The sequence below is a fragment of the Ips typographus genome, linkage group LG1 (assembly GCF_016097725.1).
Source record: "Ips typographus isolate SLU linkage group LG1, UJ_Ityp_2.0, whole genome shotgun sequence".
Classification (NCBI taxonomy): domain Eukaryota; kingdom Metazoa; phylum Arthropoda; class Insecta; order Coleoptera; family Curculionidae; genus Ips; species Ips typographus.
The window spans coordinates 3,243,328-3,266,390 of NC_138422.1; the positions used below are offsets into that span (position 1 = coordinate 3,243,328).

Below are 23,063 nucleotides of genomic sequence, written 5' to 3' on the forward strand. Positions count from 1 at the left end.
CGAGGGTCTTCATCAGTGTTGCAACTAAAACTTAAAATGATTCAGTGTTGATATCTGACTTAAATCTCAAAATTTGATGGGACTGTGAAATGTGAAGAATCTTAAACTGGCTATAAAACCTCTGAGAAACCCCTTTTAAGAACAGAATTTGGACTTACACAGTCAAATTAAAAGTCAGGTGACAAAAGTTTTTGTATATGGGTAGGTATTGTCGAAAAACCAACTTTTCAATTGAGCTATCTACATGAGCTGTTCTATTCTAGGTTTATTAATATTATAATTGTGTTCTTTTTTCCACACACTCAATTGTTCTAAATAAAACTTTGTACGCGCAAAAAAATCAAAACCGTTTTCCCATGTTAATCTCCTATGTCCAGGGTGCTGTTGGACACCTGGTATGTAGGTATCATCGGCCCTTAAAGTGTACGTAAAAGTAATCATTGAAAGAAGGTTGAAAAGCTAGCTATTATAAAAATGGATGATTTTTTTAATTGTCACTTTAAACTTTAAGTGTAGTTAAACATTAAACAAAAGTTATAAAAATCGGCATTAATCGATTGATTGGTTCTGAAAATGTGGTTATATGTGAAACTTTATATCAAAAGTAATAAACCCTTTGAAAGCTCATATTTGTGCTTGTGAAGAGTTAAATAATTTTGATTCGCCTTCCTTTTAATAGCTACCATATTAGGGAAGATAAACGTAGCACACTTCTGAACGAAGCTCTTCAACTCAGTATTTATGAGCTTCAAACCAGATCCCAAAAACCGTGAAAACAATAGAGATCAACAATCTAAGGCCACTAAACTTAAGTGCTAAACAATTAATGCAAATCTGAATCAAAGAACCTCATGATTTGGCAATTTGTTCGACTGTGAATGAAAAACCAAATCAAAAACCACTCGGACGTCACCTTGTCCACCCCGAAAACAATCATTATTTTAGTATTCACTGTCAACCCTCATCCAGACGCGGATTATTTCGTAGCACAAAAGGAGAGAAGGGGGGAGAAAGCGATTGGTCAGTAGGGAGAATTAAAACTTTCGGGATTCTTGCAAAACCGGTCGGGAAATTCGACAGCTGAAAATTAAAAACCGCGAGCTTTTCATCCGATCGCTGCGATTGAGCAATCGAAACTATGCAGTCGAACGATTTATAAAGTTTACTTAACCCGGAATGTTGCTCTTACGTTAGTCGGTCGGAAAGTTTCCAATCTTCGGGCGCTTCTCGACGAATTATGACGAGATTAGGAAAGTTCCAGAAGGGTACCTTGAAAATGTAAAAAAAAAACATTATAGGAACGGATCGATGTCCCTTATCCGGTCGTCGCGATAGCGAAAGGGAAATTGATCGGGAACGATATTTTCCTTCTTTGTGGACTTCTTGTTCCCGTTCGGGTTCTCCAGGGGATCGGTTAATTAGGTTTTTTCAGTCGGGCTAATGAAGATCGAGTCGCCTTTGTGGTTTGAGACCAGACTGTTATAAGTCCGTGTCTTTGAATTTGTATCTGACGTTATAGTTGCCGCTAAAAACTCTTTTGGCGGGTCGAAATGAAAATCCGGGACATTATTTATTTCCAGACAACAGGTACTCTCGCCTTGAAGATTTATGTTTCTTTCCCTGGGCTGTAAGGTGTATCATTTGTGACTTACACAGCAAATTGTTTTCTTTACTTCCTCTCTATTACTGGAAGTATTTTTTTGATGTTCTACAGGGTGGGCAAATTTCGATGGTTCTTTAAGAAATCTCGGAAAATATAAGAGATACGTTAAATTCAAAATTAACTGCCAAAAACCGATTTCGCGATTTCAAAAGTTTGATTGCATTGTTGCCAGTAAATCCCATTAACGTAAATGAAATTTTAATAAAATCATGTTTTTTTTCCGGGTTATCACATGCACCATTTTATAAGTAATTAAGTATTTTTATAAGTAAGTTAATAGAAACTTTTTTTAATATTTTTGGTCATGAAGTTTTGCTCATATGTGATAAAACACCCTGCATTATACCAGTTTTCAAACTAGACAAAGAATGCACCTTATCTAGGAAATTACACTAGAATTCCTATAACTCTGGCTGTCTTGCATAAATAATGATTAGAATCCTTTACGAAGATGTGACAACGGACAGGCTGACTTTTAAAACACAAAACATCTGATTTGATGCAAATTATTTTATTATAAAAGGAATTTTTGTTTCGTTTTATAAATAAAAATGTCAAAAATGTTGGATACTTGGATGAAAAATATGACAGTGTCAGTAACACCGCATTGATTTCACTTTTACTGGTGACACTTTTACTCCCTAGGAGAGAATTGACATTTTCATCCCTCAAATGAACGTAAAAATGTCATAGAAAAATTATATTTTTCTTGAAACAACCACGGCTTATTTGGACACCTTGTACAAACTAACTGTGTATATGTTTTAAGGTGGTATAAAAGGATTTTAAGTATTTATTTCCCTACTGGATGCGGCGTTTTGGGGCCCATTAAAGCGCATTACCATAAAACACATTAAAATGCGCGTAGGCGTCTGTTCATCTGTTGACATGTACGAAAAATGTCGTAGAAGCGCCGTCGTCGATGATGGTGATTTTTTTTCATTAAGCCTTGAAGGGGCCAATATCGAAGCCATAGTAAACGCATAATAAAAACAAATCGACCGACGTCATTTTTAATTCCGGCCCGTTTTGTTTCCCTTCTGTTCGACGCTTTATATCGGATTAGTAGTCGATTTGCCTCGCAACACAGACTTGACGTCTCAAATTGAAACAAATAAACCGACACAGCCCGCAACAAATAATCCTTCTAATATCGCCTATTTGCATTACAATGCCCTCTATTGTATAACCGTCAAGAAAAGAAAAAAACCACAATGGAGGCTTGGAATTTTTTGAGGGGTTGAAAGCCGGTATTTTTTATTAGCAAATTGCCACAGTCTAAAATTAACCCATACAAACCTGAATACAGTTTTTGTTCTGATTTAAATAAGAAGGTAAAAGACTTCTACACCATTTCCAACTGTAATTCCGAAATTGTTAATTGCAATTCAGAAAGTATATCAAGTAGTGTAATTTTTAACTTAAAATGTGTCATTTTTTTTTAACATTCATTGCATTATAAAGTATATTAATTTATTAAAGTGCCTTGGAGTTTTAGCTTTGGTAATTTTATCCACAGGTAATGTAATTTTATGGAGTTGCCTTTGAATGTTCTGAATTTCAATTTTTTCCGAATTGTATTTGATGATTTCTGAATTACGCTTGACCTTTTTTGAATCTCACTTGGCCTTTTCTGAACTACATTGAGAAGTGGTGTAGAGAGTATAAAAATCCCTTTTTAGAAATACAGTAATTGAGAGGCCTGTAAGAATAACTAAATGTCTCTAAATTGAGTTGGGACTAGGAGTGAGACATTTTCGAATGCTTGTATGTATTTGAATATTTTTTTTTAATCATTTACAGTATTCTTCTAGATCAGTACGTATATGTATAATATAAATATTCGAATAGTTCGTACTATTCGATTTATTCGAATTACGACCTAATCGAATTTTTATCTACATACTGTTACAGTATTTTACTGTATTTACATTACAGTTTAATCTACGGTTAGTATGGTATTAATTTATTACATAGCTCACTGTTACAAAATAAGCGGTTTTATCACACTAATGTGATAAAAATTGATTTTATTTACGACTAGAATGATAATGATCTCTTACATAGCTTTTTTTGAGTTACATAATGATGGATTTTACCACACTAGTGCGATAATAATTGATTTTGTCGCATCGTGTGGTATGGCAAATAAATACACTCGTGTGATCACCAGAACTCGGTCTACGACCTCGTGGTGTTAATACTCCCCGCTCGTGACTAAAAAAAATTTTCATACCACTAGTAATGTAAATAACTAGGTATTATCGCACTAGTAAAATCTCTCAGCGCGTAACTCAAAGAGAGTTAAGAATGATCAATTTCTATGTTAATTGTAGATAAAGTATACTGTACTGTATGTACATTACCAGAGTAGTCTAGCAAATTATTGGACTCGTGTGATCACCACAACTCTAGTAATGTAAATAACTATTACTGGACTAGCGATGTAATGAATTACTTTCCGGACTAAAGCCGGCAACGTAATAGAGTGTATTTATTTTTTGGCTAATTTCGCCACAAATTCATATTTAATGGATGGTCAGGTGACCAACATCAAATTGACTTGACTATATCCCTCATCCATTGAAACTACAATGCAATTTTCACTTGATTACAGCGACAATTGTACTCCTAATTGAAAATTGTATCCTTCTAGTGACTATATTGTTCAAATCATACCTACTGTATAACAAATTGGCGGCACATCTAATCAAATCTGACAATTAAAACTAAAAAAGGTTATATTATAGAATTGACAGTATATCTTTATTTGAGATATAGTCCAGAAAATACGTTTTGTGCATGTAAAATTGACTTGTTGCCCCTAAAGAAACAGCTTTCATGCATTTTATGGTTCTTTCCCTAAAAAGTACCTTCTTTTGTAGAGATTTGGCTGATTTAAATTTTAATTTATTTTAATTACCCAACTATGTCAAAAACAATTTTGATTTAGTTTTATTTTTAGCTGTGCTTTTTAATTACCACAAAAATGCTGAGAAAAAACTAACTTTGAATATTTTAATTTTCAATAAACACGTCACTTACCCAAGTGAGTTATTTTGTAAGTTATTACCTAAATAACTGTTTTGCGACTTAATCCTAAAGTTACACTAGATCTAGTTAAATTGTACTGGATTGAGCGTAAATTCGAATGGAGTGTGGTCACATTCACACCCGTTAGGGAATAGCAGCGGCGGGTTGTTGCCGGTGACAAATAACGGTCATCCCATGGGATTAGGAGGACAAACGACCCAATGCACGGTGGAAACAATTAAAAGCGAATTTGTCAGAATGAAGGTCATTGATCTGATTAGCTTTTACAAAAACTAAAAATAAAAAAAAACACTACATCACCTGTCATGCAAATTCAAACAGTTTCCCCATTCTTGACAGATTGAACTAAACGTTGATGGACTATTACGAGCTTTGATTTCGCTCGGTCTGGCATAAATTGGTGCATTGTGGTAATATTAAGTGAGAATTTTTACAGATGCTCTTTTTCATTTCGCTGAAAACGAATGAACGCTTTGTACGGATTTCACATATGAATCAAAAATCGTTTGGTTTGAATTCCGATAATAAACCAGTTAGGCAGACAAATGGTGCATCCAATATTTAATAAAAAGTTTTATTATTTATTATGTTTTTATAGAATTAACACAAATCTATTATATTCCTACAAGCTGACATATTTTTTTAAATTATAGTTTAAATACAAAATGGTGAGTGGATAATTGCGATAATTTTAATTTTATCACCCAGTTTATACCAACTATTTGGAAAACTTAGGGACATTAATTTTGGGTAGTGCAGGGTAACAATTTAAAATTTTAGGATATTATGACCAAATCTGAAAAAAAAATCATATTTTTAACTTAAATCACCAGAAAACCTAAATAGTAATAATTGTTAGATGTTTAGATTAGAACAGTTGATTCTTAATCAAAAACTAGTTGAATTAATATCTCGGAAACGTGAAGAGCTAAAATGGCAAGTTTTTGGTTCATATTGTATTATTTTTATACTTTTTCCAATGGCGTTTGAATGAAATTAATTGGAGTTATGAATCGACTTTTCAAAAGTGCAAATAGGATATTTATGCCAAACGGCCTTATATTAGGTTAGGTTAGGTTTTTTTACTCAATAAGTAGTACGTTGAATAATAATGATTAGAGTCCGGATTTCTAGAAATTTTGCTTTTTGTAAATAATAAAAGCAACCAACCTTTGACATCTAATGTGAACGATTTATGCAAAAACGCGTCATTTGACAGATTTTGTTAATGCTTTTTTTTTTTTTCTTCGTTTTGTGCTTATTTTACTTTTTTGTGCTTATTTACTGCTATTTTTGTATGGTTTAACTAGTTTTTTACAAAACAATCTTTTCAAGTTTTTAAAAATAAACTAAACTAATAACTGCTTTGACAAAAAGTTGCTATATTGAGATATTGAAGGCTTCTGAACGACAAAAACATGTTGCAAAATGTATAAGTATCAATTTACAAATTTAAACGGACCAAAAAATTTCCAAATACTCCTGAAATAGTCTAAAAAAATGTAAAACATTCCAAAACACTATAAAACCTCTAAAATGCCTTGCAAAGCTTACAAAGCAGCCTAGAAGCTTCTCTTTAGAACAGTCTAAAAGCTTCCAAATGCTTTTCAATTTATCTAGAAACTCTCAAAAGCTTCCGTATGCTAAAGCAGTTTAACAGCTTCCAAAATTTTCTAAAGCCGTCTAAAAGGTTTCAAATGTCTTAAAGGCAGTTCAGAACCTTAAAGGCTCTTTAAACTGCCCCAACACCTTCCAAATGCTCCTAAAGTAATCTAAAAAGCTTTTAAAACACTACAGAAACTCCAAAATATGTCGAAAGCCTTCTAAAACAGTCTAGAAGCTTCCAAAAGCTTTTCAGAGAACACTCTAAAGGTTTCCAAATATTCTTTAACTAGGTAGAAGCTCTCAAAAAATTTCAAGGCAGTCTAAAAGATTCCGTATGCGTCTAAGTCAGTTTAAAAACTTCCAAAAGTTCAAATTCACATGTCTTAAAAGCAGTTCAGACCCTTCAATGCCCCTAAAGTAGACTAAAAAGATTTCAAAACACTATAGAAACCCCAAAATGCTTCTAAAGTAGTCAGAATTCTTGCAAAACAGCCTAGAAGCTTCCAAAAGCTTTTAAAACACGCTAAAAGCTTCCAAACAGTTCAAATTCACATCTCAATAGCAGTTCACACCCTTCAATGCCCCTAAAGTAGTCTAAAAAGATATCAAAACACTACAGAAACTCCAAAATGCTTCTAAAGCAGTCGGAAGTCTTTCAAAACAGTCTAGAAGCTTCCAAAAGCTTTTAAAACACGCTAAAGGTTTCCTAATAATCTTTAACTAGTCTAGAAGCTCTCAAAAAATTTCAAGGCAGTATAAAAGCTTCCGTATGCTTCTAAAGCAGTTTAAAAGCTTCCAAAAGATCAAATTCACATGTCTTAAAAGCAGTTCAGACCCTTCAATGCTCCTAAAGTAGTCTAAAAAGATATCTAAAAGATTATCTGTAGTCTAACACTACAGAAATACCAAAATGCTTCCAAAGCAGTCGGAAGTCTTTCAAAACAGTCTAGAAGCTTTCAAAATCATTTAGAATAGTCTAAAAGATTCCAAAAGCTTTTCAACTAGTCTAGAAGCTCCCAGAAAATATTAAAGCAGTTTAGAAGCTTCCAAAAAATTTTGTAAACCGTGTAAGAGATTTCAAATGCCTCTGAAGCATTCCAGAACCTTCAATATGCTTTAAACAGTCCAAAAACCTTCCAAATGCTCTCAAGTAGTTCAAAAAACTTTTAAAAGTTTTCAAAACACAGAAATCTTCATAAAATTTCCTGTTGAACAAAAAATTTTTGCATCTCTGAAAGAGTTTTGTGCTTTTTTAGAGATTTTGATGCTTTTTTGAAGAAAATAATTTTGATTTTTAAGCGCTTTTTTTCACGACTTTAGTGCTTTTTAATCCGGACTCTAATAATGATGAATCACAACTTCCCATCCGTTCAGGAAAGTGTTTATTAAGAAAGTATATTTGGTATTAAACCCTAAATGCCTCTTTCTAATTTAAGTAAAAGCTGTCCATAAAACAGTTACCATCATACTCTTACAAATTATGACGACAATATGGATAGAAACAAGTTATATTCTGTCTCAAATAGGTAATTCAGTTTTCAATTACTCCCAAAACCAGAACGTTAACTTCATATACCGGACGTTTCGTGGTCCACTCAATCATCTTCAAGTTGCCGGTTTTACATGGGCCGTAAGCGTTGCGTGTCACGAGCAATAACAGAGCCGGGCATAAACTTCGACGTCGGCTCAGTTTGACCTACAAACCGCCGTTTCGCTAATTATCTAAATGGAATCATGTACTTAGAACCGAACAATAACGAGGCTACTTGTCTGGCAACGCGGAATTTTCCGTAAAATGAGCCCTCAAAAACAACATACTTAGCGTGACACTCTCGGTGATGAAACTGCTTTTGTGAGGACCGCGGACGAAACAAAGGGAACCCGCTTTTGTACGGGGCCCTAATACGTTAGATGAGGGGAAAAATTGTGTTTTCTTTTGTCTATACGACTAGACGCAGACGGCCAAATATTGCCGCGGCTATACCGAACAAATATTGAACCATTTTACCGGTTAAAGACAAAAAAATAGTTGCAAAAAACTGGCATTTTTTACGCAAATATCACCGATAAAAACGGCCGAAAACGGTGTAGAAGTACACCATTGACTATTTGCATGTAACCGAATGTTTTCCAGTTAATGTATAGCTGAGTCACCCGTCGAATTTCTCCATTTCGCCATTGTTCTGGATTGGACCTTCATTAAATTTACAATTTAAATTAGGAGAAAAAAGGCTATTTCTATACAACCCTTCTAGCCTGAATTTATACAGGGTGTTAAGGTTTTTTTACAGAAAGCATTTCAACATGCCTTTTACACCCAAATTTGCAGAATAACAGTATATGACGTAACTAGTGCTGTAAGATGAGTTTAATGCACGACCAGAAATAGTGCGTAAAATGCTTTAGAACATTTATTTCATGAAAAAAAATCAATTTTCCAAAATAAACCTGTTGATAGTCAAGTTAATGAGAAAACTGGCAAAAAAGTAAAAACTGTTCTTGCATTTACTTATTCCGCGTTTTCATTCTTTTATAGCAGTTTTTCATTGTAAGTATTGCAAACAATACACATTGACATTTCGCCTCGTACAAGGGGAAAACGCAAGTCACAGTCTGATGAGGTGAATTAGGCGTTCAGCCTGGCATGACGCTTCGGGCTATGATATGGTAATTCCCGGAAGATAATGGAACGTATGATGGCCATCGCAACAGAGAATAGACGTTTTGATTAGGATCAATAGGGCAATGATTGCTTGTAGAAGCGTAATTTAGCGATGGTTAAACGAGTCAATATTCCTTTATTAGAAGTATTATACAACAAAAATAGCAGGAAAATATAAAAGTCAGTGTTAAAAAAAGTGTCAAAATATGTCAAAAATCAAGTTCATCAAAGAACTGAAGCTTCTTTTTAAGAAGTAATTAATTTTAGGTGAAAAACGAATAGTAATTTTAATTCAAACACTAAGCCCGGTTTCTGAACATCAAACTCTATCAGTTCAATAGTTGTGTCCCATATATTTATGTATTCAATAACTTTAATTGGGTTTTCAACCTATAAAATTGTGGAACTGATAAGAATCGGATAGAAGGTTAGTATGCCGAAAACGATTTGGCCGATTTAGTAGCATGGACAATTTCCATGACTTCTTCATCAGAAGAAGAGGAAACACTGAAACATCCATTTGATAACGAATTAACAACATAGAAAACGACAAATTACTGCGTGTTTCACCGACACTTCCAAGTAAATTTTAAGTACTACTTAAGCTAAGTTGAGGTTTGAATTTGACAGATCAGATGCAAAATAACACACTCTAAACTAAACTGATCTAATCTGTCCTTAAATTCAACTTAGCCCATGTTGGGGCAACGGACATTAGAACTTTAAAGTCATATCTGTGCGTCACTATTTGTGGATCAGATATCTGGTCGTTTTAGCTGAGATATCTTTTCCATAACTTATGTTGAAAGCGAATGGTTTGTTCAGAAACCCAAATTGGACAAAGAAGACAATTTATCGAATCGATATTCTTATGTGAAATTCGTTCAGGGACCGGGCATTAATGACTCAAAAAAGCTATTTTGATTTTAACGAGTGTATATTTGGATAGTCAATTTACTCAGATTAGCATTTGAGCATTGTAATTGGCTGTAAATGTAAGAATGTTATTATGATTCAAAAGCATTTTGTAAGGCAGACTCACAATGAAAACAAAACTAATGATTTTTAGAATCATATACAGCCTGAATTGTGTATAATAATAGATATAAATACGAATAGAGACCTATGGCAAATCAATGTTCTAGATAAAGGTAAAACATAACTTTCTAGGTGACAAAATAAATTTTAATGACAAAACTAGCCCTAACAGAATATACTAATAATTAAAATAAATAGATTTCTAAAAATCTAAAACCCATCTTAAATTTTGACACTGTATGTCCAAAATCATCTAATTTTGGACTACTTTAGTAAGTTGGGTTAGTTAGTCATATTTAAGTCACAAAACTTTGTTGTAGTATTTTTTTTGACACACTTTAACTAATTCTTTTAACGTTCAAATCCAACTTTCTCACTTGAATTGATCAAACCAACGAATTTGTCAAGCATTAATTACTTTTCAATTAGAACTTAAACTTTGATGATTGATTTCTTCAAGATTGATGGATTATCCAAAAAAACTAAATATATTTTTATTTTTCTGACTTTTACGACTTATTTCCTACAATGTAGGACATTAAAAAATCCACTGTGTAATGAGCTTTAGACACGCCAGCCTAAAAACGATTAAAATTGCGTTTCCACAGTGTTTTGTTGTCGACATAATGAATGCGTTACGATGTGATTGCGGCTTAATCAGGTTTATTAACTCTTTATTATTTTGATAAACCCGAGTAAAATGAGGTTTTGATTTTTTTCGCGTGGACGCACTAAAATCGCATTAATCTGGAAAATATGCGAAATTAAAAGTTTCCCCTCCGATGAAGCCGAAAGCATAATAATCTGGACTTGAGGGGGTCAGATTGGATCGGAGGGGGGCAAGAACAAAAGGGATGATTTTGATTAATCAAGCCGTTCGGCCGGCAATAAAAGAACTTATTAGAGGAGTTAAGGAAGTATTTTAATAAAAGCAAACGACCTCTTCGAGGTCTTAGAAAGCTTTTGCTATTGTCTGAATATGCAAATCTGTTTTAAGGGTGGGATTTATTAATTACAGACAACTTATTAATCTTAAGGTTAATTTGTGTAACAGGTTTAGGCGTGATGAATATGCACCGGTTTTCCCTCACATTTTTAACGAGAAAAAGTAATTAGTAAAGCACATAAACCGACAGGCTAATAGTAAAAACATGTCGGTGCAATCATGTATAAAAATCCAGCTGGTTTTAAAATTACGGAAAATCAATAAGTTTAAACAATATTTTAGGAAAAAAAACAACCCTCTTTGATCTAATAATTGGGTTTAAACGTCCTCGAACCACGCTGTTGTCTCCATATTTTTTTGTAAAAAATTAATTTTTTTATTGAGTTAAACTGCCTCCTGAAGGCAACTCGATTATTAAATAAAGAAGTTTTGCCGCCTTTTTTTAAGAGAGTTAAGTCGCCGTAAACTTCTTCATTAGCATAATTTCCAGACCGGCCTCCCGTTGTTTCAGTACCGTTCCTGTTAATGTTGACTTTATATTCATAACCGTATTAAAAATCTTCAGTTTTTGTTTGAATTTATCAGGGAATGTTTACAAAAAGCGAGTGAATGTTTATTAACACACATTATCAGTAGCAGATGCTACGAGTTACTCAAAAAGACGTTTCTTCAAGATTGTATTATTTTCAAAAGTTATCTAGTTTGTAGCTATTTTCTAAGTCAAAATTCGAGCTGAATTGTGGAATCAGTCACGTGACCTTAAGGAGGCAGTTCTTAAAGATAGAATAATAGTAAATCAAAACCAGAGCTGCTTGAAAACAGTCACGTGAATAAAAAAATCCACTTTAAACTTGCTAAAGTGTAAAAATTCAAAGTTATCTAGTTTGTAACTATTTTCTAAGTCAAAATTCGAGCTGAATTGTGGAATCAGTCACGTGACCTTAAGGAGGCAATTCTTAAAGATAGAATAATAGTAAATCAAAACCAGAGCTGCTTGAAAACAGTCACGTGAATAAAAAAATCCACTTTAAACTTGCTAAAGTGTAAAAATTCAAAGTTATCTAGTTTGTAACTATTTTCTAAGTCAAAATTCGAGCTGAATTGTGGAATCAGTCACGTGACCTTAAGGAGGCAATTCTTAAAGATAGAATAATAGTAAATCAAAACCAGAGCTGCTTGAAAACAGTCACGTGAATAAAAAAATCCACTTTTAACTTGCTAAAGTGCAAAAATTCAAAGTTATCTAGTTTGTAGCTTTTCTAAGCCAAAATTGAAGTTAAATTGTGAAATCAGTCACGTGACCTCAAGAAGGCAATTCTTAAAGATAGAATAATAGTAAATCAAAACCAGAGCTGCTTGAAAACAGTCACGTGACTAAAAAAATCCATTTTTAACTTGCTAAAGTGTAAAAATTCAAAGTTATCTAGTTTGTAGCTATTTTCTAAGTCAAAATTCGAGCTGAATTGTGAAATCAGTCACGTGACCTTAACAAGGCAATTCTTAAAGATAGAATAATAGTAAATCCAAACCATAACTGTTTGAAAACCGATTTTCACTGAAAATAGTGATTTATTCTATTGTTTAGTGTTTTTGTAGCAAATATTTATTTTTCAACAACTTTGTATCCGATGTAACAACCATTCTACCATGATCGGAATCAGCTTGTGACGAAATAAACTTTACGCACGCATGTTTGTGAAAAGTTGGGTTTTACGCCCTTGGTACAATTACCACTATTACAAAACACTTAAGTATAATATTATACGAAAACCTTGAAGAGGGTTGGAGAATGGCAAATTTTTTTTGATCGACTTCTCTGGTTTATTTTTAAGTTTTTATTCGTGATATTTTCTGAGCCATAAACCCAAGAGAGATCAAAATCCAGCAAGACCAAAAATGACAGAAATGTGTTAATAAACCCAAAGAAGCAATTGGAATTCCTAAACCTAAACTTATGGACTACTACTTTTCTAAACTTATTAGTTTTTGAAAAATTGACGAATGAAAAATGAAATCAAATATTTCTTTTTCAAGATTGATGAGAATGAGTGAGCACCAAGATTACCCAATTCTAGGTTTTGGAATTTTTTTGTCGTAGATTACAACAAATGATCAAAGAGACATCAGAATGGAAGTTGTTCAAAAAGTGAACATTTATCACTAATAACTAACTTTTAAGTTAGAATATCCGTATACTCCTCGTCAGAGGTCTTCCTGATAACTGACGTAAGTAAGAAATAATCTTTTGCGGAAGTAACCATCTTCAATTCTCTCAATATTTAGATGGCGATTCCATTAGAAAACGTCGTTCGTTAAAAATACTATTATAGTTTCTCCAAAAGAGTAGGGGTTACAACCTCGTTATCATTTGATTGCAAACAAAACATTATATCCGACAGCTTTTACATCGTAACAAAAGTGTAGCTGTCCGTTTCGGTCTGGTGATGAAGATAAAACGTCAACGATGTTTGAAAAGTCCCGAAATAGAGACGAATTGAATTTTGTTCGAATACAATAAGCAAGCCAGACTCGTTTATCTGATCTGTTAAATGATGTTGCAGTCGCTTTGTAACAATGATATTCCAAACTAGCTGTACATATCGATCCGGACCAAAAACTTGCTAAAATTTAAAATCCGTATTACTGTCTGGTCGGTATTTTTTAATCATCCAAATGCCCGGCCTTAAAATGAAAAAAATTAAAGTTCGCTTTGAGCGTAGTAATGGAGATTGGAAATAAGTTTGGAAGTTGGCGGGTCCCACCTGGGGGAGTTAAGTTTAATCAAAAGGCCAACTGGGTGGCTCGGAAGCGCCGCAGCGGATGTGCAAAAAGGTTTCACAATTCATAAACCAAACTGTAATTATGAGAGTAATGTGTTTTCAATTTATGTTTGCTGAAAAAACATATTTTATTAAATTAAGAAGCAATAGTTAATTCAACAAATGCTGCAGATGCAAATTTGCCTAAAGAACCAAAATATGTGTTTGTTTGATGTGAAGTTTTTGAGTGTGATTTGAGATCATTTTTAATTTAATTTAATTTTTAATTATCAGGGCCTATAAATTAACAACAACATAAAACCTCCCCTAACACGAAGTTAGGACGTTTCAATCTTTGAAGAAACATTTTCAAAAGGTTTTGAAGGCCAGATGCAAATTTATTAAACCTTTTATAACATAAACTATTTTCATTTTCAATGATATAAGCTACAAATATAAACCAATAAACCAACAACGGTAAATCCGTTCTCTGGACTTAAATTCAATCAGTTCAGGTTCAGAGAACTCTAATAGATTTCTTCGTATTGGCACTATAAGCTTCTTTAAAGGAAATCGTTAATACAATTTGTTCAATTAACTCAAGGATAAATCATATTCGTGTAATCGTTGATTTTCTTGTTGAAATCCGTTTTTTTTTGTAGTAGAGAAATTTAGGTCTGTATTTAAGAAAATCCTCGAGATGGCTAGGCTCGAGATGGATAGGCAACACTGTAAATAGTACACTAATATGCTTCAAAACAACTGTTTTTTCTGATTTATCGGATGTGCTGCTATTTTCAAAATTACAAAAGTGGTACTCAGAAAAACGACAAAGTTTAACTACCTGATGAATACTTGTTTCATCAGGGCAAAAGTTGCAAAAATACTAGAATTGCTATTGATTTCATGTAAAAGTGGCAGAAACATCCACCCCAAAATAACTTTTCAGACTAATATGACCACATCCACATGAAGTTAGTGTTTAAGGGCCATATATCTTAGTCAATTCACTTGGAAATTCATTGATACTCATGTTAATCTTCATATTACTTTTAATGAAAATAATCCAAAACTTATTCTAATGCACATGGCAGGATTAACCAAATCTTGAAAGTAATCTAGTTCGTTTTGTCTTTCAACAATTCACACTTAACAGGTCAAAAAACGCAGCAAAAGCTGCTTTTTGACCAATTACAAACTCAGATTTATGCAAATGTCGCACATGTATACTCAGCACAAATTGCAATGGACAATTCTTAAAAAAATTTTTGGACACACCGTATACATTTCACGCCTTTTTCATTATATTTTAGGAGGTTTAAATTTAGTGGGTGGGAAACGTATTAAAAGCCCAAAAAAAAATTTAAGTGCCTCAAGAATTTGTCTCCCCGAAAACGCTTGACAACCGAATTTATGTTTCTGTCAGAGACGGGCCAATCCCATCACCCAATTTACCTGGGTAATTGAGTCATCTGTTTTGGCCCGTTAACTAGGTCGGATTCATTTGGATGAGCGTAGAAAAATAATTCTCAGGGCCACATCGGGTAATCCGGATATAATTCTTCCCCAACCAACGGGTCCGTTTCCGTGTTTCTCTTTTCCACTCGCTCGCACATATATGTGCGAAAATTGGATTCGCCCGGATAATAACTCGCGCTAAATTACCTTTCTGCGGCCCTTTTATGATGTTTAATAAGGTTACGTTATAAATAGACCCCGGATTGTTATACAATAGGGCCGGAAGGGGTGGTTTCGAAAATCGCCGTAATTGATCCGGCATCGGGTCGAGCTTTTTCCCGTTTCATATTCGTTCGATTGGGAGATTTTTTCCGGTTTTTGCCAATCATTAAGAAACAATCTCGCGTTTCACTCTTTCATTAGTTTTAATTAAAAAAACCGCGTGCGGCAACGAATGTTGAAAGTTACCGAGCCAAGGCAACCGGACTTATTACCGAATAATTGCCCTATTAATTTTCCCTTTTAACATCCCCATTTGTCTATTCTGCAACCGTGGCGAGGTTTTCTTTTCGCGTTTAATTTCCCCGCTGCAGTTTCCGGATTTATACATGCTTGAGGTTGGAAAGTTTACCGTATTGCAGTTATAAGAAGATTAGTTTACCTTTGGCTTTCCAATTGTATTTATTAAATTTGTTGGGAAAGTTAAATTTTTATAAACAGATTTCTGACTAACGAATGAGCACTATGAATATGAGTTACATAAAATAGTGATTTTTAAACAGAATTTCCGAAAATTTGATTTTTTTTATTTTTTCTGTTTGCTTTTTTCATGAAAATATATGCATTTATAAGTTTTTATTCTGGAAATGACGGCTCTATTATGAAGAGCTCAACATGGACACTTGGATACTAATTTTTTCTATAAAATTTTAAAGCTCTTACAAAAGCATGTGCTCAAAGGAAACGGTCTACTTCCGCTGATTTAAGAACATTGCCAAAATGTTACACAAATTGATGAAATCTCGTACTAAAGTCACATTTATTGATTTTTCTAGTTCAAGAAATTTTTTTTCCATGATTTAAAAGTATTAAACTCTTATTGTCTAGCTTATTTTTATACTCAAAATTAAAATATACAGGGTGGTCCAGTTTTAAGTGTCAACAATTCACCATTTGATAGCTAATCAAAAAATAAGTTGACTTGCATTATGTCATTTATCTGAAAAAGGTCTCCTAAGGAAGATACAGTCTTCCAAATTTCAATTTAAAAAATCGTTTTATAGTGTAAAACTGAACATGAAGACTTGTGAGAGTCCAAATTTGTACTGAATAGTCTAAAAACTTTTTACTACTAGGAATGGTCGTATGATTCGCTCTATCAGACTGCCATCCTGGTTGAGTGTCTGAAACTGGCATTCAAGAACTAAAAAAAGTCCGGAAATCAAGACAAAGATTGTATTGTGCATGAAACTCATTTTTTACTACTAAAAATAATATAAAAGTTGACTTTTAATGCTAGATCTGACTTTACTAGGACTAAAGAGAGTCCAAAAGCATATTTTCAAGACTTTAATTGGTGTACAACTGAATTTTCTGGACTGGACAACAAGTCTAGAAGTAAATTAAATTTTCGGACTATTTTATTTCTAAAAATTAGTTCTCAAGACTATTATTGTAGCATTTGGTACCCAAATTTTTTATTTTTATTACTGAAGAAACTTGACTTTTGGAAATAGTCTTAAACTCGATTTTTCAGTCTTAAAAAGCACTAAAAACAGTCTGAATTTCTTAGAGATGCTACAATTTATTGTACCTATGAGTGTAGAAGTCAATTTAATAGTGAAGAAGCTTGAAATAACATTTTCAAGACTATGGTCAGTGGACACACTGGCTTTTAGGCCTGATAAGTCAAAAACTTTGTAAAGATAGTCTTGAAACTCGATTTGAGGCACTGAAAACAACCTTTAAACACTAAAAACAGTCTAGTTTATTAAGAAATACCCGAATTTTTAGCACTGAGGTGTCTAGAAGTCGATTGAATAGTAACAAAGCTTCGAATGCCATTTTAAGTCTATGAAGAATGTAAATGTTTGCTATGTCAATAACTTGGTGAAGATAGTCTTGAAACTCGATTTTCCAAGCTGAAAGCAGTTTTGAAGCACTGAAAATAGTCCAGAAGAAAATGAAAAGCAAAGTAAAAAGCACGAAAAGTTCGTTTTCAAGACAATTTTCATAAATCTAATGTCAATGTCCTGCATCTAAGACTATTTTCAAGACTAAAATATTGAGATTTGTCTTCAAATTATGAAAACTTACTTCAAATGCAAATTTTAAGCTTCTGATGTCACTTTTTATTAGTTCAGTTACATTTTGGGGTTCAAGTCAATTTTTAAGGTTTAAATGTATGAATTTGTAGTAACAAATTCTTGAAAAAGTAGTTTTTATGTCTACAAGTCAATTTTTAGTATTAAAGTCTCTCGATTTGCATGAAAACTGGTTACAAACACAATTTTTAAGCTTCTGGAATTTTTATCTTTTCTAATTCAATTTTCAAAACTAAAGTCTTTTAGTTTGTCTGGAAACTATGAAAACTGGCTACAATAATATTTTTTAAACTTCTTAAGTGAATTTTCCGTTTCCAAGACAATTTTTAAGTTGGGTTGGGTTAGTTTTGGGTCTTTGACCGTAATAACGTGTAATAAAGTGCTTGTTCCAAATTTGATCAATATTGCTCCAACGGTCTGACAGTTATGACAAAAAACCGATTTTTTAAACAAAAATTTGAAGGACTGTATTTTCCTTAGGAAGCACTTTTCTGGAAAATGACATAATGAATGTCAACTTATTTTTTAATTGGCTATGGATTGGTGATTATTGACATTTAAAACTGAACCACCCTGTATATACGAGCTTATAACAAGGCATAAAACTATCTGCAAAACTTTGTACTAATAAATGTAAAAGTACTATTAACTATACTAATACTAATTTTGTACTGAAATATCCAATGCAGTGACGTACTAATAAATTTTTTTACATATTTGGAATAAAATAAAAATATGTAGAAATTAAAATTAGGTCAAGACTAAAATGTACAAAAATTATAAAGCGGAATAAAAAATATAAAGTAAAGTGTGTTCTATTGTATTTTTTACTTCAAACTATTTCAACCTCGATTTCAACATCTCATGCATTATAAATCAGCAGAAATTATTGCAATAGCGGCATTCTTAATTGAAAATTTGAAGACAAATTGACCAGTTTAAAACGGGATTTTAATAGCAAACCATTTTTCGTAATAACAGAAATTTAGTCATCACGAAGCCGGTCCGTTAAAGTTTCCAGACGATGCTGAAAGGCAATTTATCAAAACGAAAGTAAATGTGCAAAGTAAGAATCACAACGCCCAGTGTAGATACGGAAGTGAGGATTTGCATTTTTGTTTTGGCAGTTGCATGAATAATTTTGAATTTCCGAGTCGCGGTTTTCGAAGGGTTTTTCGTAATCTGCGAATCGGTTTCGGTTGATTTGCATAATTTAATTGTATACGATTTACCGTTTTTTTTTTCTCCGCTTTCTCGGGTGGCTAGGGGTTATTAACACCACCCTCCGGCAATCTGTCAACTTTGTTTCACTTTTAAGTCGTCACCTGCAAACGTCTGTATAGAAGTTTTGAAAGTTGACTGTCAAGAAGTTTTGTCTGAATATTGAATCAGAAGTTTGGGGAGGAGCTGTTGCAAAAAAAAACGAAACAATAATTTAAGAAAAAGAGAACAGACACGAAAAGCTTTCTTGTTCGACCCCTCGGGCATCACCTGAAAACTAATGGATTGTGTCCCGAACTAATGCCCATTTATCATTACGAAGTCTTTTACGGTGATTATCTTTATATTTTCGAACACCATTAGGACAAAGAAAGTCGCATTGAAGAAAATTACTTTCAGAGCAAGGAAGCGAATAAATATTTATGGAACACGGGGCGCGTTTTCATTTCCCCCGGGACCTTACAGATCTATTTAAAAACATGTAAAAAGTGTCAAGTTGGAGGCTTGATTTTTGCTCCCTATATCAGGGGGCTGTCACTCATTAGTTATACACTCTAGTTAATAAAAATTGAATTTTATACATGTGTTACATAAACTTTCTCGAATTTACACTTAAATCGATTAAATTGCTACTAAGAAAACAACACGAATTAAAAATCTTGTTACTGTCAGCGTAATAATTTGGCCGCAAGCTAAACCGAAAAGAAGCAAGGAAATGAAAAGGACCTGCCTGTTCCGGAGCGGCTAATTTTTTCGCTGATTTATGTGAAAACTTTCGGTTTTACAGTAGAGTTTGGCGAGACTATAATGAAACTTTAAAGAGCTATTTAATGAGAATGGATGGCTCCAATTTAAAGAAAAATACAACTAACCGAAACTTTCGCTCGCGGTTTTCCTAGTCTGGCTTTTTGATTGGTCGGTACCTATCAGACCGGATCAGAGAATAATCGTTTTGCGTTAAACTTACAAATTACCATGACATTTATATAGAAAATAAAGTTAGGACTTTTAGAATAGCACAAATATGTTATCACAAACATGTATTGGAGGTAGTATATTATTCAACGAGCATGTAATGATAGCTATTACTGCGAGTGTTGTAATAAATCGAGTGAGTAATAGCCATTACATGCGAGTAGAGTACTAACACGAGTAGAAAATAACACAAAATGAAGAGAAAAAAAATACAATTTGAAGGATTTTAGGAATAGAACTATGGACTACTACGCCTCTCCCACATAACAAATAAAGTATATTCATGTGAAAAATACATGCCAGGCATATGACTAGCCGCATATGAATTTGAGAATATGCCTGACATATACCCGGCTGCTGTACAAATTTAACTTTTTAAATATTTCAATAAGTATATGCCAGGGGTATGTGTGAGAAGTGAAAACTGGTCTCTATAGTATAGTTTGTTATAAATTGAAAACAAAAAGTTTCGTAAAATTGTTACAAGATGTAACACACTATTTCAAACTCAATGATTAAATGAGAATAATGAAAATATAGTATAATCTATAAATGGATATAAGAAAAGCAAAATATAAATATGTCTTATTTTAAAACCTTACATTTTCATTCAGCCGTTGAGCCAATTCAACCACAAGAAGATTACAACGCGTAAACCAAACAAAAACTACAAAAATTACTGAAATTATAAAAAAAATAAAATTTTGAAATTTCCATCTACATCAATGTTATTTTTAGATTCTTGAGAAACATGCCTGGCACATTAACTAAAGGGACAAAGCCAGGCACGTATTGGAAATATACTTTCAGATACTGGGCACATATCTGGCATATATTTGAGAAGGTACCCCTGTCTGAAAGTCACTGCCAGGCATATTCCAGGCATACAATCTTGCTACGTGGGCTACAGAACGGTAAATAATTTTAATTTAAATAATAAAGACAGAACACTGGAAAACAATTGTGATACTGCTCTTACATAAGTTTAGATACAACAGATCGCAATTGATGACGTAACCGCTATTTGCCTTGATAGAATCCGTACAAGGTTTTAATAATTTAAATACAACCTAAAGTTTTTTTTTGGAAGGGGGTATTTACAGGGTGTTGAAGGTTGAAAAATTAAATTTGTTTTTGTTATTAATTTGCAATAATCATCTGAGACGGTTTTACTTGTGAGTAGGAATGAATATACAGTCTGTCCCAAATTCGATGCTCACCATTGGAATCTCAATTATTATTGAAGTATAATGAATAAGTCATTACATTACGTTATTATATTACAGTATTTTAATAGATAATCTGATTGCTTATGGAATAGGTAATAGTAAGCTATACCATTGCATTTGATTTTTTCGAAATATATAAGATAAAAGTGCAATTTTGTAAAAACACCCTCTATCGAAAAAACCGAAAACTAAATGGGACATTGTTTTGGGACACTCTACAGGACAGAAAATGCTCTTTAAAATGCCACAAAAACGAAGTTCGGATAAATTGAGCAACTTTGTCCCAATTTAACCCCTCTTGTACCTCTTCAAATAAACGAGATCTACATAATGGGGCTTGAAAAAGGGACACACTGTATTTTTTTTTCAGAAATGTTAAATTTGATTTGTTGGCATATCTGGCTGATTTTTTTTAACGTGGGACACTAATTTCAAAGTACATTAGCTTTCAACAAGTTCAGTTTTTATGTTTTTTTAAATTTTTTTCTAGATTCGTTGTTCAGGTTGTAATAAAGCAAATCATACTGCACCCATATTGTAAATGACTGGATTAGATCGAAAGTTGCAAACTAGACACGATATTAAGTGCAAACAAAGAGGAAATGGACATTTAATTGGGTCGAGCCTTAAACATTGGACACACGAACAACGGACACCCCGCGTCTAGAACAATTACCGACGATAATCCGAGCTGCATGCCTGCAATATGGCGGGCCGTGTAAATTTGAATGAATTATTAGTTCAATTACGTTCAGATTTTTCGTCCAGATTATTCGAGGACCTAAACACGATTTTTAATAATGCTCGATCACAATTTTTTTAACGCACCCTGCTAAGTCCGTGATTTATTGCCGCACAGTGATTTGAACGTTTTTTTTACGATACTTGAGGGCCCTTCACAAAAGACATAAAGTCGCCCGCCCTCACCCTTTTTCGGGGCTAATGGATTAGTCCATTTTTTCCGCAGTTGCATAATATTCCGTTTGTTGAATTCGAAATATTGGGTTTACAACATTTCGATTTAAAAAGGAGAAATCGCTGTTTCTGTCAGCGTTTTGCCCCGGATTGCATCGGGAAATTCTTTTACGAACTTCAAATGCACAGATTTCCGTCCCGCAGCCTCGATACTAGTTCGGTCGTAAAAGACAAATAAAGTCGGTTACAGGCTAAACGAATTCATCAGGAAAAAGAGTCGACGAATAAAAATGCAATCGGTTTTATGTCCCAGCGATAAGTAAACTATGATTCGTTTGCTGTAAAAATTACTTTACGTCATCAAGAGTGTCAACCAATGTTGCCAGATGTATCCTTATGTTTGTTAAGTAATAAGCAAATTCTGAAAATTGCCAGATTGTGATGTCAGAACGCGGATTTTCAGAGGCAAATGTGACTTCCATTGGTTGTCTAAATAAGTTAATTTTCAATTTCTCGTAGAAGGGCCACAGACGTTATTTTTCTTAAATTTTTACTTCAAACTCAGAAATTAACTAAATTCCGACTTCGAACTCGGAAACTAACTAAATTCCGACTTCGAACTCGGAAATTAGTTGCGATGTTGTCAAACTGACAAATTCTACTATTTTAGATCTACTAATTAAGATCAAAGAGTGTTTGCAATGTTGCCAAACTGACTAATTTTACTAATTTGGTTTGAAGAGTATATGCAATGTTATCAAACTGACAAATTCTACAATTTTGGTTTGAAGAGTGTTTCCAATCTGTCCAAACTGACAAGTTCAACTAATTTCTTTGAAGTGTGTTTGCTTGCAATGTTGCCAAATTAACAAACTCTCCTAATTTAGATCGAAGACTGTTTGAAATGTTGCCTAACTGACAAAATTTGGTAATTTGGTTCAAAAGTATCCTTGCAATGTTATCAAACTAACAAATTCTACAATTTTGGTTCGAAGAGTGTTTGTAATGTAACCAAACTGACAAGTCCGACTAATTTCTAAAAAAAAAAAAACACTAAAGTGTGTTAGCAATGTTGCCAAAGTTAACAAATTTTACTAATTTGCTTCGAAGAATGTTTGCAATGTTGCTAAACTGAAAAATTTTGTCTAATTTGGTTTGAAGAGCTTTTGCAATGTGACAATGTAAATTCTGAGTTCAAAGTCGGAATTGTAGAA

The 23,063-nt window shown here is 33.2% G+C and overlaps 1 protein-coding gene and 1 long non-coding RNA gene across 3 annotated transcripts in view; both read left to right on the forward strand.

Annotated features, from left to right (window-relative positions):
• The window catches only part of LOC145733725 (uncharacterized), a 41,479-nt gene extending 18,775 nt beyond the window's left edge, over positions 1–22,704 (forward strand). Inside the window, exon 2 of the long non-coding RNA XR_014179263.1 lies at positions 22,541–22,704. This is a non-coding gene — a long non-coding RNA (uncharacterized LOC145733725). The remainder of the gene's footprint in view (positions 1–22,540) is intronic.
• The window catches only part of LOC145733459 (uncharacterized), a 278,672-nt gene that overhangs the window by 53,007 nt on the left and 202,602 nt on the right, over positions 1–23,063 (forward strand). The gene's annotated exons all lie outside the window — the stretch shown is intronic.